Raw genomic sequence first — 21921 nt, 5'->3', positions numbered from 1 at the left:
CTTAAGGAGACACAAGTAAAAATATTAATAATGTCAATGGAAATTGTTGAATACGTTATGCTATAAAAAAATTTGCTTTAAATAATTATGCTTATTTAATTTTTATTATTTTAAAGTTTCACACAAAAAAAGTTCAATTAACTGGTGTTTGAACCTGCAACCTCGGGATTGTCAATTCACTGCTCTAACAGTTGAGCAATCCAGCCCTATGTTGGCGGCTCACCATTTAGTCTGTTTTTCGTTAGGCGTCAGTCAGAAGTCATACACCCGTGTGCGATGAAGCCAAGGAACACGTCCAAAGTCACAATAACTTTTATGTTTACTTTAGATGCAAACTTAAATATTAATATTTAATGAACAAGCCTTGTTCTCGTACGATTTTAAGCATATGGTCGACTTTGTAAGCTGTGCTTTAGTCGGTTGTGTATTTAACATATTGAATCCTTATGCATCAATGATTAATGAGCGAGCATATACATTATGGTAAATCATTGTAGTTATCCTTACGCATCAGCAATTAATGAACGAGCGTATACAATATGGTAAATCATAAATCATATGGATAACTTGTAGTTATGTGCAGAATAATGAATTCCCAGAGCATTAAATCAAATGAGACAGGGGACTCCATGGTACCATGGCAGACATGCTGTCGACTGCATGATCTCCAGGGATAATATTACCAGCGCTCGCTCTCGATTTGAATATATTCGTCAAGGTGGGGTTTGAAGACAATGATTTTCAATTTCCCGTTAAAAATGAGTAAAACCTTGTAGATATATTGTAACATAACTGAAATTAACAAAAACACTCTGTTTGCAACCTGCAACAAATGAGGTCTGACTGACGAGAGGGAGGAGTGACAGATGGGAAAGGACAGCATGTGATACTTTAGAGTGTTATTCATAGCAGTATTCACAATACAGCTATCGGCCAAAGAGAAGTTCCTGCGAGCGCGTATGCGTATTCGCCCATTGTAATATAAACCAACGTGAGTTGAACAAAACCCGCCCCATCTTTTTCACATACACACACTTACGTATACTGAAATGTGTATTCTTTTGGAGACATTTCTTTGTTCTCGTGCAGTAAAGTTTTCGAGTTCGAAAGTGAGGTTTCAAAATGCTCTTATTTTAACCAGAAATAATTTCCTTGGCTGAAATTCGGACTTAATATCCTTTTTTTTTAAACTCTTCCATTTGCGACGTATCAACCCACTTTGGAATTTTTTTCATAGTTTTTGAGTAAAATACATATTTCTATTTCGTGAAAATCTTGTGGAAACTTATTCATCTATAGAAATTGCCCTTTGGAGACATATACAATTTTTGTGTTCCCTATTGTGTGCACATCTCCAGAAGGCACGGTGTATGTATCACTTCGCATAAACACATATTTACCTGCAATCGAGGGCCCCTATTTTCCCCCTTTTGTGTGTACTTACTTTTTAGGAAGACCTCTCGTATGTTTTGAACACGATTCCAAATTGGTGACTTTCGATTGGGGACCCTTTTGTCTTCCATTGTTCAACGTCACCTATTAACTGCAGAAACAAACTCACTAGCACACCAATGTTTTACTAAACCCATGAGGACCTGGTCCTTTCCTTCGTATCTTTCTATTTGTTTGTACTTTCTCCACAGCTCCCATGAGGTTTGTACACGAAATTTTCCCGAGGACTATTGCTCAGGTCCTCGGGCCCATTGAAACCGCACACATCTCGTTGTCGAAAGTCCTCAATTTGAATAGATAATAGATTGGAACTTTTTTGGTTGTATCGCACACACCTCATTGTCCAAAAGCCTCAGTGTGAATGGATAATAGATTGGAACTATGTTGGTGGAACTGGTACTAGTTCTGGTACTGGTACTGTATTTGTATTCATGTTTGTATACATACATGTTTTAGTGATTTTTGTAGGGGCCCTAATTTAAACGAGTTTTTAACTGTTTGGCCAGACCCAAGGTAATAATAATAACAATAGTAATAATATCGAGGAGGAGGCTGACGACGACGCCCCCACAAAGACAAACTATCTGAATTGCAATATGTGATATTTCGGCCCTCTCGATGCGTACCGTTTTCTATGGGTTTATTGTATACATGGTTTTGTAATTGTCTAGACGATGACGACGACGACGATGATGTCCTAGCAATATTGCCTTGAAAAAGGTACATACCTATGTTCCCAATACCTTTATTCCTCAATACCGATGTTCCCCGAAATCCTTACCCTAACCCTATAACACCAATCCTAAGGGTTTCGGGAACATTGGTGTTGGGGAACATAAGTATTGGGAAACTTCGGTTAGACCTTGCTTAAAAACCAAAGACAAAAGTTCTGAATTGCAATATGTGATACTTCGGCCCTCTCGATGCGTATCGTTTTTTTATGGGTTCATATACATGGTTTTGTAATTGTCTTGACCAACCTTGAATGCTGCTGCGGATTCTGTGCTTATTACAGAAACCGCCTCCGCTCGAACACGGTGCAGCACAATTTCATATCGATTCGTGACTGTTTGTGACCGCGATGGTCCTTATTGCTCAATTTCAAGGCGATATGTTGTCTAGTGGCGTTTTGTACTCGGTATATACCAGCGATGTTCTGTATTGTTCGATACACGGGTTTACAGTTTGGCGGCCATCTTAACCTCGTTCTGAAGTTGCGATCAAAACAGTGTCGCCACTCGACAGCGTACATGTCAAGGAACATATTGCAATTGTCGAAATTACTGCATTCAGTATTTTTACAACTAGAAAGATTACATTAAACATGTTTAGCAATGTGGAATTTTAATGGCACTTTCTGATTTTTTGGACATAGATTGACAATAACAACGCCATTTCCCAGAATCGGCAAAAAACTCTGAATGGACCCAGCCATAATACACACATTATTTTTTACTCTGTGAATGTCTACGTGCTTGTAAATTAAGAAAAATTCTAATCAAGAAAACATGCACTTGTTTAGTTTGTATTGGATCAGCTGATGTGCTTTGCGTTATCATGCAGAAATTCTAAAATACGTCCAAAGTAAAAAAAAAAAAAAAAAACATCTTTAAAAAATCTTTAATTTTTCGGCCCTCTCAATGCGTATATTTTTTTTTCTCCGGGTTCTTTGTATTCAAGGTCTGTCATTATCTGCACCAACCAAGATTGCCGGTGCGGATTCTGTTATTATTACAGGAAACCGCTAGCATTCGAACGCAGCACCGTTTCATATCGATTCGTGACTGTTTATGACCAGGATGGTTATTATTGCTCAATTTCAAGGCGATATGTTGTCTAGTGGCGTTTTGTACTCGGTATATACCAGCGAGTAACACTAACGAAGTCTTGATCCTTACGTCAGTCGGGTATATTCTCAGTAAGACAGGGTCTTCATGCAGATCGTCGTTCAGTACTCTACGTGCGTAACTACCTGTCTATACGGTCGCGTTGGTTTGGTCACGGATCATCTGCACAATGATAAACGACTCTTCAGTAGCTTGTGTACACATTTTGTACGGAACAGTTTGTCTAGAGGCGTGATAACGGCCTGAGGGCGTATAGCACATACAATGCGGGCGCGTAGGCGATACTGGACGCGCGCCCTACATGAAACCCAATCATGGAAGACTTGACGGAAACACAACTGCAGTCGCGTGCCGACTCTACAACATCGTGCCCCGTGGGTACGATCTTGCAACGCCATGTTATTTCCCATCATGCCTTGCTCGATCGTAACCCCCTGGAATTTTTGTAATTTAAATGTGCTGAAATCCGGTACATTATAATTAGGGCTGCCGTTTTACGTGCCGACGACATCTGTAAAATGTTAAAAGTTGTGATTCAAGAATCAATGCTTTCAAACACAACGTTTGGACGTTGTGTTAATTAGCAAATATTTGTATTAAATGTACGTACGCCTTTCTTGCCTTTATAACCACAGATGCAGGGTTTTTTTAGCGAAAAACGCGGCTGACATAATCCATATCGTACAGGCATCGCGACTTTTGAATCATAATTGTGTGGTTTTTTTTTCGTACGTGAAGATACGTGCAAAGCACGCGAGCGCATTATGGGTGCGCCCGGCGTGCAATCTTCATAATGCGCACGCAGTACGCTGTGAATAGTCATTCAGCGTCATTTACGTCATCATCACAGTCAGGGATTAGTGTAAGGGACGAGCACGCGCTCCTGGAGTCGAGGCTGCCGACTCTAGTCTAGCACTAGCGCATTTTATGTTCTATACGCGCACAGGCCGTTATCACGCCTCTACCAGGCATTTAGGAGGTTGTTGATCCTTGTGTAGAAGATCCGTGTTTTCGTGTGTAAGTAGTTCATTGCATCGATCAGAGAACTAGGCTATCAGCTTCAGTCTCAAAAATTGGGCCACCGGTATCAAATGATCAAAAGGAGCAATGCTCATAGCGAAGTTTGGCAAGGTATGCACATCTATAGCGGTGGCATTTTGGGAGATGCTATCATCTTTAAGTTGTTTTTTTTTAATGGCCGCCAATATGCTTATTACCGGATTAATCATATGTGGTAACAAACATATTTTGTCTGCCATTTTTTTTAAAGTGATAACATTCGAAAAGTTATCATCCTGCAATGCTTTCACAAATTTTCCAACTACAGGGGTGCATCCTTGCATTATTCCCCTTATTTGATACCGACCAAACCCTCAGGCTGATGGCCCAAACAGTTTCAGTACGTTTTTAAGTTGAGGCTCTCTCCCGATGTTTGCTCAGTGATTTACGTGCGTAGTTGCCTTTTAATTCGCGTTGGTGTGTGAGTCGTTGATAAAGTCCTACAACCTAGCGGATTGACGCTCAGAATTCACCTGCGATTTCTACAATGGACGGAGCAGCATTTTTCGTTCTGATGCTGTCAGCAATGGCAGGTAAGATTTAATTGTATCAACAGTGGTACACCTTCAAATTCCTGACTGATTTTTTGACAAAATTTACAAGCTTAGCTATACCACACTATCAAGGGCTCATTGTGCATCCCTTCCATTTATTTAAACCTGAACATAAAACCCCAAATGGCAGTAGTGGATAGCATGTGAATTTGTTATTCCTATCTTGCAAGTCATTTGTGCCATTTGACAAGAAAATGATTATGGTGGGGTGTTGTGATCACCCTTTATGATGAAAAAAAAAACCCGAATATCACATTTTAAATGTTTGGTTGCTACGTGTACAGGGTGTCCCAACAAATGTTCCACTCTCTTTTTTTCCAAAATTCAATAAAACCAGAATGCATAAATGTTCGTATCATGCATGGTAAGAATGCTATGTGTCTTGGTTGTTATCTACCAACAAATCACATCATACTATCAATCCACTGGGGACAGTAATGCTGAAATATGATCTCGCCTCCATTTGCCAACTGCGCTGGGGACTCAAATCACCAATTTTAAAATGTCGATTTTTGTCAAGTGTGCTTTTCAAAAATTCTACTTGGTATCTATTATGAAAGACCAGTCATCAGTTGTTGTCAAGCAAACAAGAGAAAACCAACCAACCATGGCATTGTTCATTTATTGGACTTTGACTAAAAATATCTATTTTTAAATCAACCACAGGTAATAATTGTTTACCTGTGGCTGGGTGTTACAATTCATTGTGGGGTTCCCTCCAATCAGGTGACAAAAGGTTCTGGTCTGAAAAGAACCAGTCAAGCAAATCGGCACTGCCCACACAAAGGTAAACAATTGTTACGTGTATTTGATTTACAAAAAGGTATTTTCAGTCAAAGTCCAATAAATTGACTATGCCATGGTTAGTTGGTTTTCTCTTGTTTGCTTGACGACAACTGATGACTGGTCTTTCATAATAGATACCAAGTAGAATTTTTGAAAAGCACACTTGACAAAATCGACATTTTAAAATTGGTGATTTGAGTCCCCAGCGCATTTGGCAAATGGAGGCGAGTTCATATTCAAGCATTTCTGTGCCTAGTGGATTGACAGTATGATCCGATTTGTTGGTAGATAACAACCCAGACACATAGCATTCTTACCATGCATAATAAGAAAATGTATGCCTTCTGGGTTTCTTGAATTTTGGGGAAAAAGAGAATGGAACATGTTTTTTGGGACACCCTGTATTACCAGTTTGTAATCACCTAAATGAAAACGGTAACATACATGTAAGTGTGAGTAATAACATGATTAACTCTATCAAGAACCGGTTTTAATGTATACAATTGCTTTAACGAATTATCCTGAAGTTCAGCAGCATTGTTGGCTGGCTGATAATAAGGGAATACAAGTTTGGGAGGGTTGTTTTAGCCGATTGGATTCACACCGGGTATAGGGGCCAGTTTGCCGGTAATGACCCTCGCTTTCGGCTCGAGCGCCTGCCCACCGAAATTGACCCGAGCCGAAGGCGAGAGCCATTATCAGTGACCTGGACTCCGCCCAAATTTTAAAACAGATGTTGACAACTAAACAACCACACAATATCTTTGCCATTTATATATGCATTATGAGGTGAAAAACGTTAAAAAAAAATGGGGAAGACCTCCCATATGTATTGAACACCAAATTGAAGACCTTTCAGGAGTTGGGGACCACTTGTCCTCTGTTGACCAACTTCCCCTGTTGAATGCAGAAACAAACTTACCCACTCACGTGTGTGAATTCCCATAATTACGGGCGTTGTAGTAGTCGATGAATTGTGTTTGGTATTAACTGGTACTTGGTAGCCGCATCACGTTCACGTGTATGAATTAGCGGCCGGGGCGCGATCAAGCTGTCGAAATTTCCCTGCAACGGTTTTATTATCCTTTTTAGCCATGTTTTATTTTCTATAAGACGAATTTATTTGAAAATTATCAAAACTACTTTTTCGAACCCCTAAATCAACAAATTCTGAAGAATACATTTTGGAACACGAATTTATTGTCCCTGTTAAGGGACCACCTTTGTTGCTGGTCGGTCTTATACACTTTTTGCTGCTACTTCATCATCCATTTAAGACCGGCCACGTGACAGGCTGTCGACCAATAGGATTGTGTAAACTGCCTTAGGTATTTATAAATACAATATAAGACGAATAAACATAGACAATACATTGTCGCTATTTGGTAACCTTTCGACTTTATAAAAAGAAAGTTGTTACTAAAACAATTTAAGAACGGCAACAATTGTGGTTAAGCAAATTTAAACATCTGGTCTGAAACTGGTTAAGGACCTACGGAATCCCTTGTTTATTTAAATAACATTTAAATAAGTATCCCTGTAAGTATTCATTAAGTGGTCGGGCACAACCCGACAATTGATTAAGCTTGATCTGATAAATCTTTGGATTTTTTTCCCTTTTTTTCTAGACAGAAAATCTCCGGAGTTTTTCTCCTAAAAGTTTGTAGTTTGAACTTGAAACTTGCAACATATATTGACCCTCATCCCGTGTGGTGCATATTACACTGACGTCATGATGACGTTCTCGGCTGTCACATTACAAACAATTTACGTTGAAAAAAATGACCATCTTCTTTCACCTTTTACTCTTGAACAAAATGATCAATTACGTACCAACCTTATGATCAGATATATCATTAATTGATAAAGTTTTGTTGTCGTGTACGTGAACTGGCTTGACCGTTTCCTGCGGGTCCACCGGAAGGTCAAAGTTAGGTGAGTTAAAAATGAAGACACTAGCCTGAAATCAAAACAAAGCAAGACTTCTTCCGAACGATTGATGGGATGATCATAAAACATAGTGTAATCTTGTACCATACTACGAAGATATGTTAAGATGGAATTTTTCGTCTCGGTGATATAAATATATATGTATTAGGTTTTGCCCTTTACCGACGTTTAAACACTGTATAATCAGCGATTTCCTTCCCTACCTCCCGAGTGAAAGACACACAAATACTGCCCGACCACTTTGCGCTTGTAACTAAACAAATGCGAACCTCTAGTTGTTTCTTTCTTTCTTTTGCTACACAACAATTCTCCGCGTGTTTTCTCCTAAACGGTTTATGGTATTAACTTGTAACTTTCATCATAATCGACCCCTAACCCCAATGGTGCATATTACTCTGACGTCATGATGACGTCATCAGTTTTCGAATGACAAGCGTTTGTTGTAGGAAAAAAATGACGTTCATATGTTGCAATCAAATTGCAATTAATAAACTTTTTTTTAATGTCATGTACGTAAACTCGTTTGACCTTTAGTTCTTGGTCTGCAGGAAGGTAAATTTAAAATACAGACAGAAACCTCCAAAGTAATATGAAACAAATTCATCCAAAACTTTTAGGTATTATTATAAAACCTGGTTTGAACTTGAACCATGACGTCCTTAGGTATCGAATTCAAGCCATTTGGTGGCAAAATTGGACAAAATAGTTAGAGCTATATCTTTTGAAATAAAAAGGGTATGGTGTTCATTTTTTTGTGAGGGTGTAAAAAGTGCCTTGAGCAACATTTCTGGTTCCGCTTGTCTTTTACTTCCGGTGTTACCGGAATTCCAATAAAACTTTAATACAACTCAAAAGCGGAAACATTTTACTATGGACAAATACATTAAGCAAGTGTTAAGGGAGAAATGCCGGATAAAAAAACCCAGCATGATGACGCCATCATCTGAAATTGCGCCCTCTAGCGGCATATCAAATAGACTGCTTTTTATTTTAATTTGAACATCATCCGTCCAAATTAACTATATTGCCCCATGATATTATTTGATGAACCACAAATAACTTTGCAAGGTTTGAAAGTCATGAAGATATCAGACTGGAAGTTACTCTGGGAGAAGTGGAAGACGATATATTTTTTTTATTTCAACATGTACTTTCCAAAACTTGTTCTTTCCCTAAGACTTTACAATATTTTCTTGCTTTTGACATAAACTTCAATTTAATCTCACAAAACTAGTGTTACAATATGATGAATAAGATTCAATGTCTACAAGTCCGAAGTCTAAGTACTTAGTTTATAAAGTAAAAAGCTGCCACAAGCTTCCATGTAGTATAAGTTCCTATAATAGGTTGTAACTGCTATAAAGTGTATAAAGTAAAGTTACGTTCCTATAGTTTCAAATACTGAAAGTTTCAAGTATTTTAATAGTCAACGTTAAAGTTTCTATAAAGTTTTAATCGCTATACAAGTCTGGTCTTCCTAAGTAAAAAACTTTGTTTTAAAGTTCGAATCGATCTTTACGATACTCATTCTTTGGTGTGCAGACTGAAAAGGACGATTTCAAGCGTACACCCCACTGACCGCAGGCGATTGTAATACATGTATGTCTTTACTGGCCATTTATTCACCAAATAAGTAATTTCGAATTACAGCATGACTTGTGGGGTTATATCCTTGACCAAGGCTATCAGCTTGTTCCCATACGAGCTTGTTCCCGCTACCGCACACAGCGCGCGCCGCGACACTATTACTATACCGTTAGCTTCAACGACCCTTGCGTGTGCTTTGTGTGCATGTACGCATACCCCACACACGCTTCCGCAAACAGCCGTACAGTAAGTCGAGGCAGAGGATAGCCTTGACGCAACCGTGGCGAATTCCTGATGTGTTTCTTTATATTTTCGGCCAAACTCGGCCGAGAATTTCTGATGCGCATAAATTACACGATATCCAATCAAAGCCCGTAAACTTTGACCCGCGACATAAATATTCATAAAGCCCGCAAATTAACGTAAAAACACGTATAGTCACTCAAAAATAAATGTCCAGGTATATCAAATCCATTTTAAACCATTTCTCCATTATTATTCCAAAACAAATGAAATATGCAGCAATATGAATGAACACTTTATCAAAATGATGATACTATTTCCAATGTAATGCGAATTGGACAGTTCAAGACGTATATACTGCCGACGTTTATTGTCGGTGCAACAGCGTACACTATCACGCCGCTACCCGTACCTGCCCGTGACATTCTGACAGCAAATGTGGGGAACAGGTCAGCTCAGACCCAGGTCGAATCGTACACATTTTATCGAATGCATGTTTACTCGTATCTATTTATGTTGCAACCGTATGAATTAACTGCAAGAAACGAGCTATTGACTTGGGGATGGAAATATACGAAACTGTCATATAGGGACTTGGTGAATAAAATCGCTCCCTGAATTCGTACCATGTGCAACATATATCTCAAACATACGACACATGTATTTTAACGCGTACGTACGAATTGTATGTCACCTATGACATACGTACGACACGTAAGTCGTAGGTATAACATATAAATCGTACCTAATATATGTCGTATGACATACAAGTCATGCGTACGAGTTACAACACATAAGTCGTACATACAAGATACAAGTCGTACTCACAAGATATGTCGTATTCGACAAACAAGTCGAACGTACGAGTAAAAATTCATATGTTGTACACACGAGATATTAAGTCGTACTTATATACGACAAAGTCGTATGCGACATATCGTACCCTGTCGACTCGACATATAAGATCGTACGCACGACATATATGTCATACCGGCACCTGTCGACATTATGTCATATGTTTGATATGTCATACCCTGTCGACATATTATGTCGTACCCTGTCGGTATATTAGTCGTACTCTGTCAACATATATATGTCGTACCCTGTCGATATATTAGTTGTACTGTTCTTATTCCTCCATGATACGACATATAACTTATAAGTCGTTCAAACAAGTTAAAATCAGTCTTAAGTTAGCTGAAAGAGAGATATTTTTTTTCCCATCTCCCCTACACAGCCTAGTAGAAATACCCACCCCCCTCCCCCCCAAAAAAGTCAGTGGTAGATACTTAATTGTGTGAGCGCTTTTTTTCCCGCTGACCGAAAAAGCGCAGTGCGCCATTTTTTTCACCAAAGCATCTCAATGGTATACCTTTTCGAAAAAAAAACGGACCCAATACATTGAATGATGGGAAGGGCATGTCATTGTGACGAAGTCAGCTAATTTTAACATGAAAAACATATAAATTGATAATAATCTTCAGAACTACAAGCATCACAACAGCAAATGTGGTATCAAATTAAAGGGGACAAGAAGATCTATCATATGAGTGGTATGTCAGTGGGATAGAATATAGTTAAGGGTTTTTTTGTGGGTCAAAACACTTTTTTGGACAAAAGACCTGTTTTGGGGGGCTAAAATCATGGATTTTGGGTAGTCACTTTGACTTTGGGGTATGTCAGTTGGATAGAATATAGTTAAGGGTTTTTTTGTGGGTCAAAACACTTTTTTGGACAGAAGATCTGTTTTTTACCTAAAATCATGGATTTGGAGTAGTCACTATGACACCTTGTTTTAACATGCAAACAGCATGTGGTATTGTGAGATGCTAGAAGTCTGAAGGAAAGGTTCAAACCCTTTGCCAAAAGAGTTTTTGTAATTGTTTATTAGTATCATAATGTTTAAACTTGTTCCAAAGAACAAGTACCTCACTTTTAACAGAATTCATGACACGTGTAAACAAAAAAAAACACCCATCTCCATGGTTTACCTTTTCGAAAAAAAAGGTTTGAGGCAAAAGAATTGGATTAATCAATATGACGTCATCGGCTAACTATTACACACTTAAAATTGAGAATTTAGTTAAGGATAAGCCATGGACCGTTTTTTTTTACCTTTAATATACATTCCTGAGATCAAGGAAATCAATGCAGTTGTAAATTTTGTTCTTAGACTATCTGTTAAAGATTTAAATACAAATAGTTTGATAAAATAAGGGATGTTTCCTAATTTAACGTATTAAATTAAACATGTCGTCACCGACACCACGAAGTCACACCCATCTACATACCAGTAAAAACTAGCAATCGGAGAAAACGGCAACTAAAGTTGAACGCCTTCTAAAACAACCCCTTGCGTCAAAACGACACAGAGTATTTTCAGTTGGGTTTCTGGTTGTGGACATTTTGTGAATTGAATTTATTAAATCTGCTGTTTTTCACCCGTTTGTGTATTAAATAAACATGAAATAAGGGAAAAAGATGAGTGTTTAATAGTTCGTGCAACCGAAAAGGCTGCGAAACTGTAAATTTTCGTTTTCACGAAGTAACACTCTTCAATGAATTGAACACGAGGAAAGTGCAACTTGGGTCAGCGCGCGCGCGCTCATACAACTTACAAAAAGAGTGTTACTTCGTAAAAACGTTTTTGCTCACTAATGAGCTTACGAAAATTGTAACTTTTGCGCAAAAGTTGCCATGGATACTTAGCGTAATTATTAAAGTAAAGCTCTTGAAGTTTTGAAACTTCGTGCAATGGTAGGCCTTGATGAATAATGTTAAAAAATCCAAACAACTGAAAATCGAAAAGAATATGGTTTAACACGGTAGAGTGTTACTTTGTTGTGTCGGTGACGATGTATGTACATGTACATTACACCCTCGCTACTATCCCCTGTTGTGGTCAATGGTTCGTTAAAATGCAATGTGTTATGTCATGATTACCTCATAAATGATTACCTCAAGAATGATACCACGAGGCATTTTTTTCCACAAAACGTTCTACTGTCCCTTCGGCTCCGTATTCTACATCAACTTGCAATGCATTTATTGCCCTGAACCCTTCAACATTTGCCCGGAATTGAGCATATACTTCTCTGATGTTTCAATATAAACGTTTATGTGGATAACGTAGTTTTTCTGTAGTTTTATGCAGATCATGCAAGCAGTCACATAAGCAATAACATATTCAAACCAATTATACGTTGCAATGTTGCAAAATATTACGTTGTGTGGAACTTTGTAAACTTGCAAAGGTATATTTAAATCGAGATGAATTACATCTACAATTTCTACAAAGACTTCTGTTCATTTTTACCAAAATCTCTAATTATTAATAAGCAAGACTACGGATGAAGATTTTTAAAGATTATTTACTTGCACAATCTCATCAGTCGCGATCCAGCTATTTGGAAGATAACAAGAAAGGATAAACTACTCACACAGTGGACCTTCAGAGATGATCTGATAGTCCGACAGTCCGAAAGTTCTTTAGTCCGAAAGTTCCATGGTCCGAATGCACAACATTTCCATAGGAGGGGGTTCGTTAGTCCGAAAATGAAATAAGGTTCGTTAATCCGAACATCTGATGCAATAGTCCGAAGGTTCATTAATCTGAAGGTTAATTATTTTGAAGGTTCATTATCCGACAGTTTGATATTCCAAATTTAGAATAAGGTTAATTAGTCCGAAGTTTAATAGTCTGAAACGAAAATAAGATTCAAAAGTCCGAAGGTTCATTATTCCGAATTGACAATAAGGTTCGATAGTCAGGAAAAAAACTATAAGGTCCGAGTTCGAATCAACAGTAAGTTCCGATAGTCCGACGTGTCATACTGACGGACCGTATTGCCCATTCGGACTCTCGAACCTTATTCTCAATTCGGACTATCGAACCCTACCGTATATTTGGACTATTAGGACTATCGGACCTTATTGTCGATTCGGACTATCGAACCATATCGTCTATTCGGACTATCAAACCTTCGCATTAATCAGCCTTTTTCTATTTTCGGACTAATGGGCCCTTCGGACTATGGAACCTTCGGATTATCGAAACTTCGGACTATTGAACCTTCGGACTAACGACCTTTCGGACTAACGACCCTTCGGACTATAAAGAACCTCCGTACTATCGGAGTGTAACCGTACAATATAGGGTCTATACACTGAAGCATACGGCACCGTACAGTATGTATTTTATACACACCGTGAATGTTCTGCAATTGTCCATAATCAGCGACAGGATCTAGTTTGCCACTTTGCACCTATTTTATGTTTTGTTTGTCAACATCCCTAATAAGATTCCAGTCAAGGGGAACCACAATGGTCCGTATAATTTCGAATACCAAATGTGTTATTACTTACGAGGCTGGAGAAGTCTAATAGTCCTGAGCACCGAGTGATTTTTTGAAATCGTCAGATCGTTTTGCAGGGAGGTTGAACACAAAACACAATACAGACAATTGTGTATGCGTTGCATACAGGACAAGGATAGTTGTGACCTTATGAAAAAAATATGAGTAGACTTGTGTTCCAACAACCCGCACATGAGATCATAAGAGCAAAGCCAGCGGGAGCTATGAAACCTCCAGCATGTCTAATTCTCTCTAAAACCGCACCCCAAAATGTACAGCGACCAATGTAATGTGTTCAGTTAGCCAATATTTTCATGCTGATTAGGCCAAAAAAAAATATTCGGTCTCTGGTCAGGCCAAAGTTCCGGAATTGACGCGGCGACGCGGCATTTTTTTTTTTTTTTTTTTTTTTTTTGGGGGGGGGGTTTCTTCAAGCTTGGATTGTACAGACAAGATGGGATACTATTTTGGTCATTTGCCCTGGTGCAATTTCCCATTCCTTGGTGCTCTTTGTTGAAACAAATTGAGGAGGTGCGAAAATAGAGGGCGCTGTTGGAGCTACCGCGGAACATTTTGGAAAAAAAAGATCGACGCGCATGATTAAAATCGACGCGCGCGCTGACCAGAGACCGAACTTTTTTTTTTTTTTTTGGCCTTACGTACACAGCCTTAGAATTGCCTCTGCGAACAATGCATGACAACACCTTGCTTTGCACGCAATGTACACACATGTATCATGTAATTTGGTCAAATTTGGTCAATGACTTGAAACTTAATTGAACGTACACTCGATGTTAATACTTCTAAGAGATAATTATTTATAGATCAAACCCCAGAATACCAACCACTTGCATTATACCCGAGCCAGGTTTTCGTTGTATTTTAATTATTACATTTAGCCATAACTATATTTAATTTCAAGTGTTCTTGGTTGGTGTGGAGAGCCAGGCTAGGACGTGTTACTTCGGTCCCCCACCGGAACCGGATCCTGATAATCCGGATCACTGGATGAAGCAAGTCATGCGAGAGATACGGGAACGTTGCCCAGGAAGAAGGACACCAACCCCAACTCGTAAGTCCTCTTACAATTTCAATTGATGCACGTGAATGCATGTAAATGATCTTGATCGTTTTGCTTTTTTAAACACCAAAGCCTCCAAATTAAGGTCAACGGAATAAAAAGGGGGAGGTTAGTGTGCATGTATTATTAAAGCCTGCCTTTCTTAGACAGATGACGTAAGTTTGCTTGTTGTAGCAACATTGCCGTTTATTCAATTGAATAAAACAAACTATAGTCTCTGACTCGAAAATAAAACCACGAAACTAATGTTTCTTCTACTGGAGCAACACAAAATTAATTTTTCCAATTTCTTCCAGCCTTGTCCAAAACAGTTACAGCCCGATATAGTCCGAAGGTTCGATAGTCCGAAGGTTCGATAGTCCGAAGGTTCAGTAGTCCGAAGGTTCAATAATCCGAAGGTTCGATAGTCCGAAGGGCCCATTAGTCCGAAAATAGAATAAGGTCAATTAATCCGAAGTCTCGATAGTCCGAATAAACTATAGGTTCGATAGTCCGAATCGACAATAAGGTTCGATAGTCCGAAAAGATGATAAGGTTCGATAGTCCGAATATACGGTAGGGTTCGATAGTCCGAATTGAGAATAAGGCTCGATAGTCTGAATGGGAAATACGGTTCGTCAGTATGACACTTCGGTCTATCGGACCTTACTATTGATTCGGACTATCGAACCTTATTTTCGATTCGGACTATCTGACCTTTTAGTCTTTTCGAACTATCGAACCTAATTGTCAATTCGGAATAATAAACCTTCGGACTATTGAACCTTATTTTCGTTTTGGACTATAGAGCCTTCGGACTATTGGACCTTCGGATCGATGAACCTCCGGACTATTGCATCAGATATTCGGACTAACGAACCCCCTCTTATGAAAATGTTGTGCCTTCGGACTATCAAACCTTCAGACTAAAGAACCTTCGGACTATCGGACGTTCGGGCGACCCCCGTCTAAAACACGTTCTCAACTCCCAGGCCTACTCCCCAAATATATACAATTGTAACTTTCTCGAAAAATGCCGGCCAGATGTGGCCTCACCCCGTGATCTCTGCTTAAATACAAAGTGGATGTTCAGATTACACTCAGTAACGAGTGCTTATTTCGCTTCCTCTTCTGATTATTATCGCTTCGTAAAAACAGAGGCACCTCAAAAAAATATTTCCGCATCAACAAAATTCCTGTGATTTACAACTTTTGTATTATTCTTTATTTCATTGTCAGTTAATTGAATTATGCTTACTTGTCTTTAATGACAACGAAGCTTGATTTGCGGTGCCTTTCAAATACAATTTTGGATACAGCAAACTTAATAACTAAATTATTTACCCCTTTGTTTTTCAGTAGTAGTTTTTCAAACATAAATGTTGTTCAACTCCTCCGCTTTAAAACAAATCATTCCCGAAGATTTCTGTATATTTGAAGGAGAAACACCAGCAATAAAACAAAAGGTGATTTCCCCCCCCCCCCAAAAAAAAAAAATGTAGGCGAAAGATTATATTCAATCGGTAACACTTGGGGTTTTTTTTCACCTGCTACCAACAGCTGGATGCTCGAGTGAAGAGCCACTTGGTATTGCAGTGATTAGAAATAATTTATTTGCTTTGCCCATAAGGTCAAATGAGGGCGCTGTTTATTGGTCAACTTCCGCGAATTTGTTGAGGGGTTATGAGGATATGGAAATAGAACGTTCATCAGCTAAGTAAGGGGATATTTTGACGATAATAGATAACTAAGGGGTTTTATCTCTCATGAAGTGCTGTATTCTCAAAAGTAAATTTCTGTTATTGTACAATATGTGAATATAGAGCGTATGATGTTTTTATCGTGTGCGCCTTAATACTAAACAACTGTTTACGTAAGCGGGTTTGACGGGCACTGTCTCCGAGGTCTGCGTTTCTGACAGCTGCAGAAAGCTTGCTTTAGCAATATCAGATCAATTTAACCCTAAAGGGGCCGCCCCCCCCCCTCAACATTTTCCGTGATAGCCTCTAAAAAAAAAAGAATTCGCGACCCGAGCTGTTATGACTTTTTAGCCTCAAGCTTTGCGCATCTTTTAATACCAAAACATAAAAATCGGACCACGGGTTGCCGCGTAGCGAAAAATGAAAACTGAATTTTCGCATATACGTCGTGTACACAGAGCAGAATTGCCATTCGTACATATGAATAACTAATTAGCCATAATTCCAAAAAAAATTCGTCACTCGATGGCCGAGATCTTGGGGGGGGGGGGGGCGGAATCCCCCCCCCCCCCCCGGCTGAGAGATGGTCAAAATAACCCGGCCCCTTTAGGGTTAGCCTGACAGCCGATGGCTGGATGAAGGAGAGACAGCCCTGGAGCCCGTGCACTGGCTGGTATAGGACAAATTGAATTATTTTTTTTTATGTTATTCGGGGGATTTACTATCGGGGGATTTACTATCACATGTCATACATGTACGTTAATGTGGGAAGGCTGTTGTATTTGCAATGGAGTTCTTTGTATCTGGGTTGGACTATGTAATGTTCTTGGGTTAATGTATTACTTGTACACACATGTATTGTGATTAATGGGGTACGTGCACATGTATGTGAAGTTATGTGAGTTTATATTGATTTATTTTTAATGTATTTGATTATTAGGTTTTTTTGTGATGAATGGGAGATATACGACTAATACATTTGATGTGATTGAATCATCACCCCTGAACCTCGACTCCACCCCGAGTTTCACTACAGTATGTCTGGTCCTTGGTATAAGCTGTTTGTGACACAAAAACAAACTGAATTTCCTGTAACTCCCGGTATTTGAGTCTTGTGTATTATAGCAGCGGAGGTCCATGCCCCCCCCCTTTCTATTTGGAATCCTGAATTGCACACGAACAAAATAAAAAATTCCCTCAGTTCCCCCTTCCTTTGGAAAAATTGGTTTTACCCCAGGTGCCCCCTAGCAGCTATACCCTAGTTACGCCGCTGTACTACTGAAGATGACATTGTGTGCAACTCATTTCCTGTAAACGAAATTGAGAAAAAAAACTGGGGCTTGATTAGCCCTGTCATGTTACCTGGCCGTAATTGGATGACGGATCGACGTTTTGCAAATAAATGACGCACATTTGCATGTCTGAAAACGAGTTTTGAGTGACTGAATCTGGCACGAAGAGATTGAGTTACAACGCCAATGTGATGAATTCGGCAGGGACAAATTTATCTGTATTTGAAGAATGACATTGACTGATCAGTGAATTTATTACACAGTGTGCAACAACACCTACCAACTCGAGCCCAATACGTACAAGTTCCCGTTCCCTGCCTTCGATGGTGATGAGTTCATCTTGGACTTCTCTGTGCAGGCGCTGTCAGCAGCAACGGTCACGTTATCGACAGATGGCACAAGGGCAGGAATCGATTATGAAATAGGTATAGTCAGTGATGTTAGGGCGTTATAGGGGCCGTTTGGTTCAGTTTCTTCCAAAAGCACCAAATTTGGCACAGATGTCAGTCATACCATACTATTTCGATTTTTGACGGGCGCCAAGACGGGCGCCCGACGGGGCCGCCATATTGGCAAAATCCAATATGGCCGCCAACCGGGTCAAAGGTCAATCGAACTAAATTTTTCAGGTATTTTCGGCGTCGAGCAATCTGAATCTGATGTTATTTTAATGATTTGAGGCAAGACAGATGCCCCAAGGGACCGCCATATTGGCAAAATCCAAAATGGCCGCCACATACCGCAGTTAAAAAACTTAACTAGCTAGAATCATAAGTAATACAACTTTGGAGGGATTTTTCGGTGTCAACGAATCTGAATCTGAGGTTATTTTAATGATTTAATGCCAGACAGATGCCCCAGGGGCCATATTAGAAAAATCCAAAATGGCCGCCAGCCAAGTTAGAGGTCAGTCACAGTTAAAAACTAAACGAGCTAGAATTATTAATAATACCATTTTATATGGATTTTCAGGGTTGGAGAATCTGAATCTATTGTTTTATAAAAGATTGTATGTCACATTTTGCCCTAAAGGTCATTAAGGATTGGACTTATCAATAAAGATTATTGTGTGAACTATTTTCATTTAAATATTTAGAGGTGATGTCTGCAGTGACAAAATGCTATATGCCGCTGTGTGCCTTTAAATGGAGCTGTTCATTTGTAGAGGACCTTGCATAAAGAAACCTAGTGTGATTGCAATTCAACCTTCCTTTGCATGAGGCAGCCGCAGCGCACGAGAATGGAACATGTTACTGAAGCATCATTGAGAGTTGGTCCATAGTGATTGCCATGTACTGGTACCATCTTTGTGCCAGCCCCACACGATGAAGTCAGGAATTTCCTGCTGGACCGAGGTTGCCTGTAGTAGCGGTTGCTTTACATGTTCAAACAGCACGGCAGGTAGCTGGGATGCTTCCGACAAGCTGCTTCCAGTAGTGAAGAAGCGATGTCTGGCCCCTTTGATACCTACAGTTGCACCACACCCCTTGTGCTCTGCATGAAATGACAAAGCAAGTTGTGTCGCACCATGTTAGGCTTTGGAAGAAGGGTGGTGCCAAGGACTTTGTCAGACCGAGATCGGAGTAGATGCTTTGGACTAGTATGTTACTGTACTTTTCACCACTTCTGAAGCCCACCCAGATCTCCAATAGGCCAAGGATCTCCAAAACAAGCTTGAAATGATCTCGAAAGTGATCGCAGTGACTCGACTCTCAATACTTCACTGGCTCAGTGGGTCGCATATCAAGTTACTCCGGTGCACCCATAAGATGTGGATGCAGCCTTGTCTACGTATAGGGCGTAGATCCCGATTTTGGCATGGGGCTTTGCCGACTCGTTTGCTAGCACTGAGTTAATTGTATCCCAACCAGGTGAGGATGTCACCATCTGCAAACTTGTTATGATGTGTCGAAGAAGTCAAGCTTGTTGAGCCCGCCTCACTGCAGGGTTCTAATGCGAGAAATGGATATTTACGGTTTGGGCATATTACTGGAACTCACCAAGTTAGAGGTTGCCCTGAGCCTTGGTTATCTGTGATCATCATCTTGGGTGGTGAAAACAATGAAACGACCGTTGGTTGATAGCTCCACCCATCCTCAGCATGGCGGGCACACACCACACACGCCTATACATCCTTACAATAACTTAGGACAATTTTCTCGCTCCAATCTAAGATTGTTTCTGTGGTATGCGTAAAAATGTCAAACTGTCCGACATGTGCAGCTAATGGGAAAAGTTTTTTTATGGAATGACGCACCAGAAACACCAGGTTTGACCGGAATGATCTCGAGTGGTAAACTTGACATCAAATAATTAAAATAACATCAGAATCAGACATGTGGACCCCCCCCCCAAAAAAAAACAGTGTATTGTTTTAACTGTGAGTACCTCCAACCTAAGTGGCGGCCATTTTTTTTCAAAAATGGCGGCTCCTAGAGCATCTGCCTTGCCTCGAATCATTAAAATGACATCATATTTAGACTCTGTGACCCCGAAAACCCATAAAAGGTGGTGTTATTTAAGATTTTAGCTCGTTATATTCTTAACTGTGATATATGTGGCGGCCATTTTGGATTTTGCCAATATGGCGGTCCCTTGGGGCATCTGTTTTGCCTCAAATCGTTAAAATAACATCAGATTCAGATCGCTCGACCCCGAAAATACCTGAAAAGTGGTATTATTTATGATTCTAGCTCATTTAGTTCAATTGACCTCTGACCCGATTGGCGGCCATATTGGATTTTGCCAATATGGCGGCCCCATGGGGCGCCCGTCTTGGCGCCGGTCAAAAATCGAAATAGTATGGTATGACTGACATCTGTGCCAAATTTGGTGCTTTTGGAAGAATGTGAACCAAAATATCCCTAAGACCCCCGACTAGTAAGACAAAAGATGTTGCCGCACTCCTTTTGTTTAAGTTATATGGCGAGTTCGGCAACCAGCCCACTCGTAACTATAATCCTTAGGAAGAATACCTATGTCGTTTTCTGTACATACTTAAATAGTTAAGTTCTTAAATTGCGGATGAGAAGAACACGTGGACCAGAGAAAGTTCCCTCTCATTGAGTGTGTTTGGGGAGCTTTACGCGTTAACTCGAGAAGAGATAGGCAGGCTTCAACAGCGGTCTGGGAAAGGCTGGATAGGAGTAATTTACATCATAGTCGAACTTTTCCCCCTTAAAAATATTCCATGTCTCTAACACCAAAAAAGTGAAAACATAGAAACAGAAGTCTAAGCGAAAGGAGCTGGTCATTCTGAAGTGGTAACATTAAGGACAAAATAAATAGAATTTATGGAAACAGCAATCTCATGAGGGCTATTCGGGAAGCTTTTAGAACACGGAACAATGTAGGGATGATCTTTAACGACGCTACAATTTTGAACATAATTTTTCATATTTAAGACTGAGAAATCATATTGTTAAAAACACAAAGTTCATTTTCAGACATAGTTGTATCTCAAACAGAAACTGTGGATTATGTAATATGAATTTTATAACTACTTTCGATGACACGCAAAGGCCATAGAAAGTTTCCCTTCTGTGGCCATATTGGATACCTAAATGTCCCCAAGATGCCGAGGTGACATCACGCAGTTGTAGGAACTGCAGGTCAACTGCCAACAAACCTTCAGAAAATGTTGCATTAACTGTTAAAATCCAATTATCATCTCCGCCCACCGGAGAAAAAAAAACATGCCCATATGTCATTCATGTACGGCCAACTTGGCAACCATTTGGAAGCCATGCTGGGTTGCAAAAGAAGAGTGAAATGAAAGGAAAAGGGTACAAAATAACTGACCAATAAAATTCACATTTGAGCACTATATTACTCGATATCAATTATGAGCACACTTCAGGTAATCTATCATCCAAACAGCCATATTGGTGGCGATCTCGGATCTCAGTTTTTACAGAATGCCGAGCTTAAATCTTGTAGATTTGAAATAAGCAGACCTTTAAGGCCTGAAAAAAAATCAAGAACCGTGCACGAATTCCCCGTTCACGCAGGTAAAAAGGTAAAAAGAATGCCCAAC

Source organism: Patiria miniata, unplaced genomic scaffold (genome assembly GCF_015706575.1).
Source record: "Patiria miniata isolate m_02_andy unplaced genomic scaffold, ASM1570657v1 HiC_scaffold_1, whole genome shotgun sequence".
In the NCBI taxonomy this organism is placed as follows: domain Eukaryota; kingdom Metazoa; phylum Echinodermata; class Asteroidea; order Valvatida; family Asterinidae; genus Patiria; species Patiria miniata.
This window is presented reverse-complemented; position numbering follows the sequence as displayed.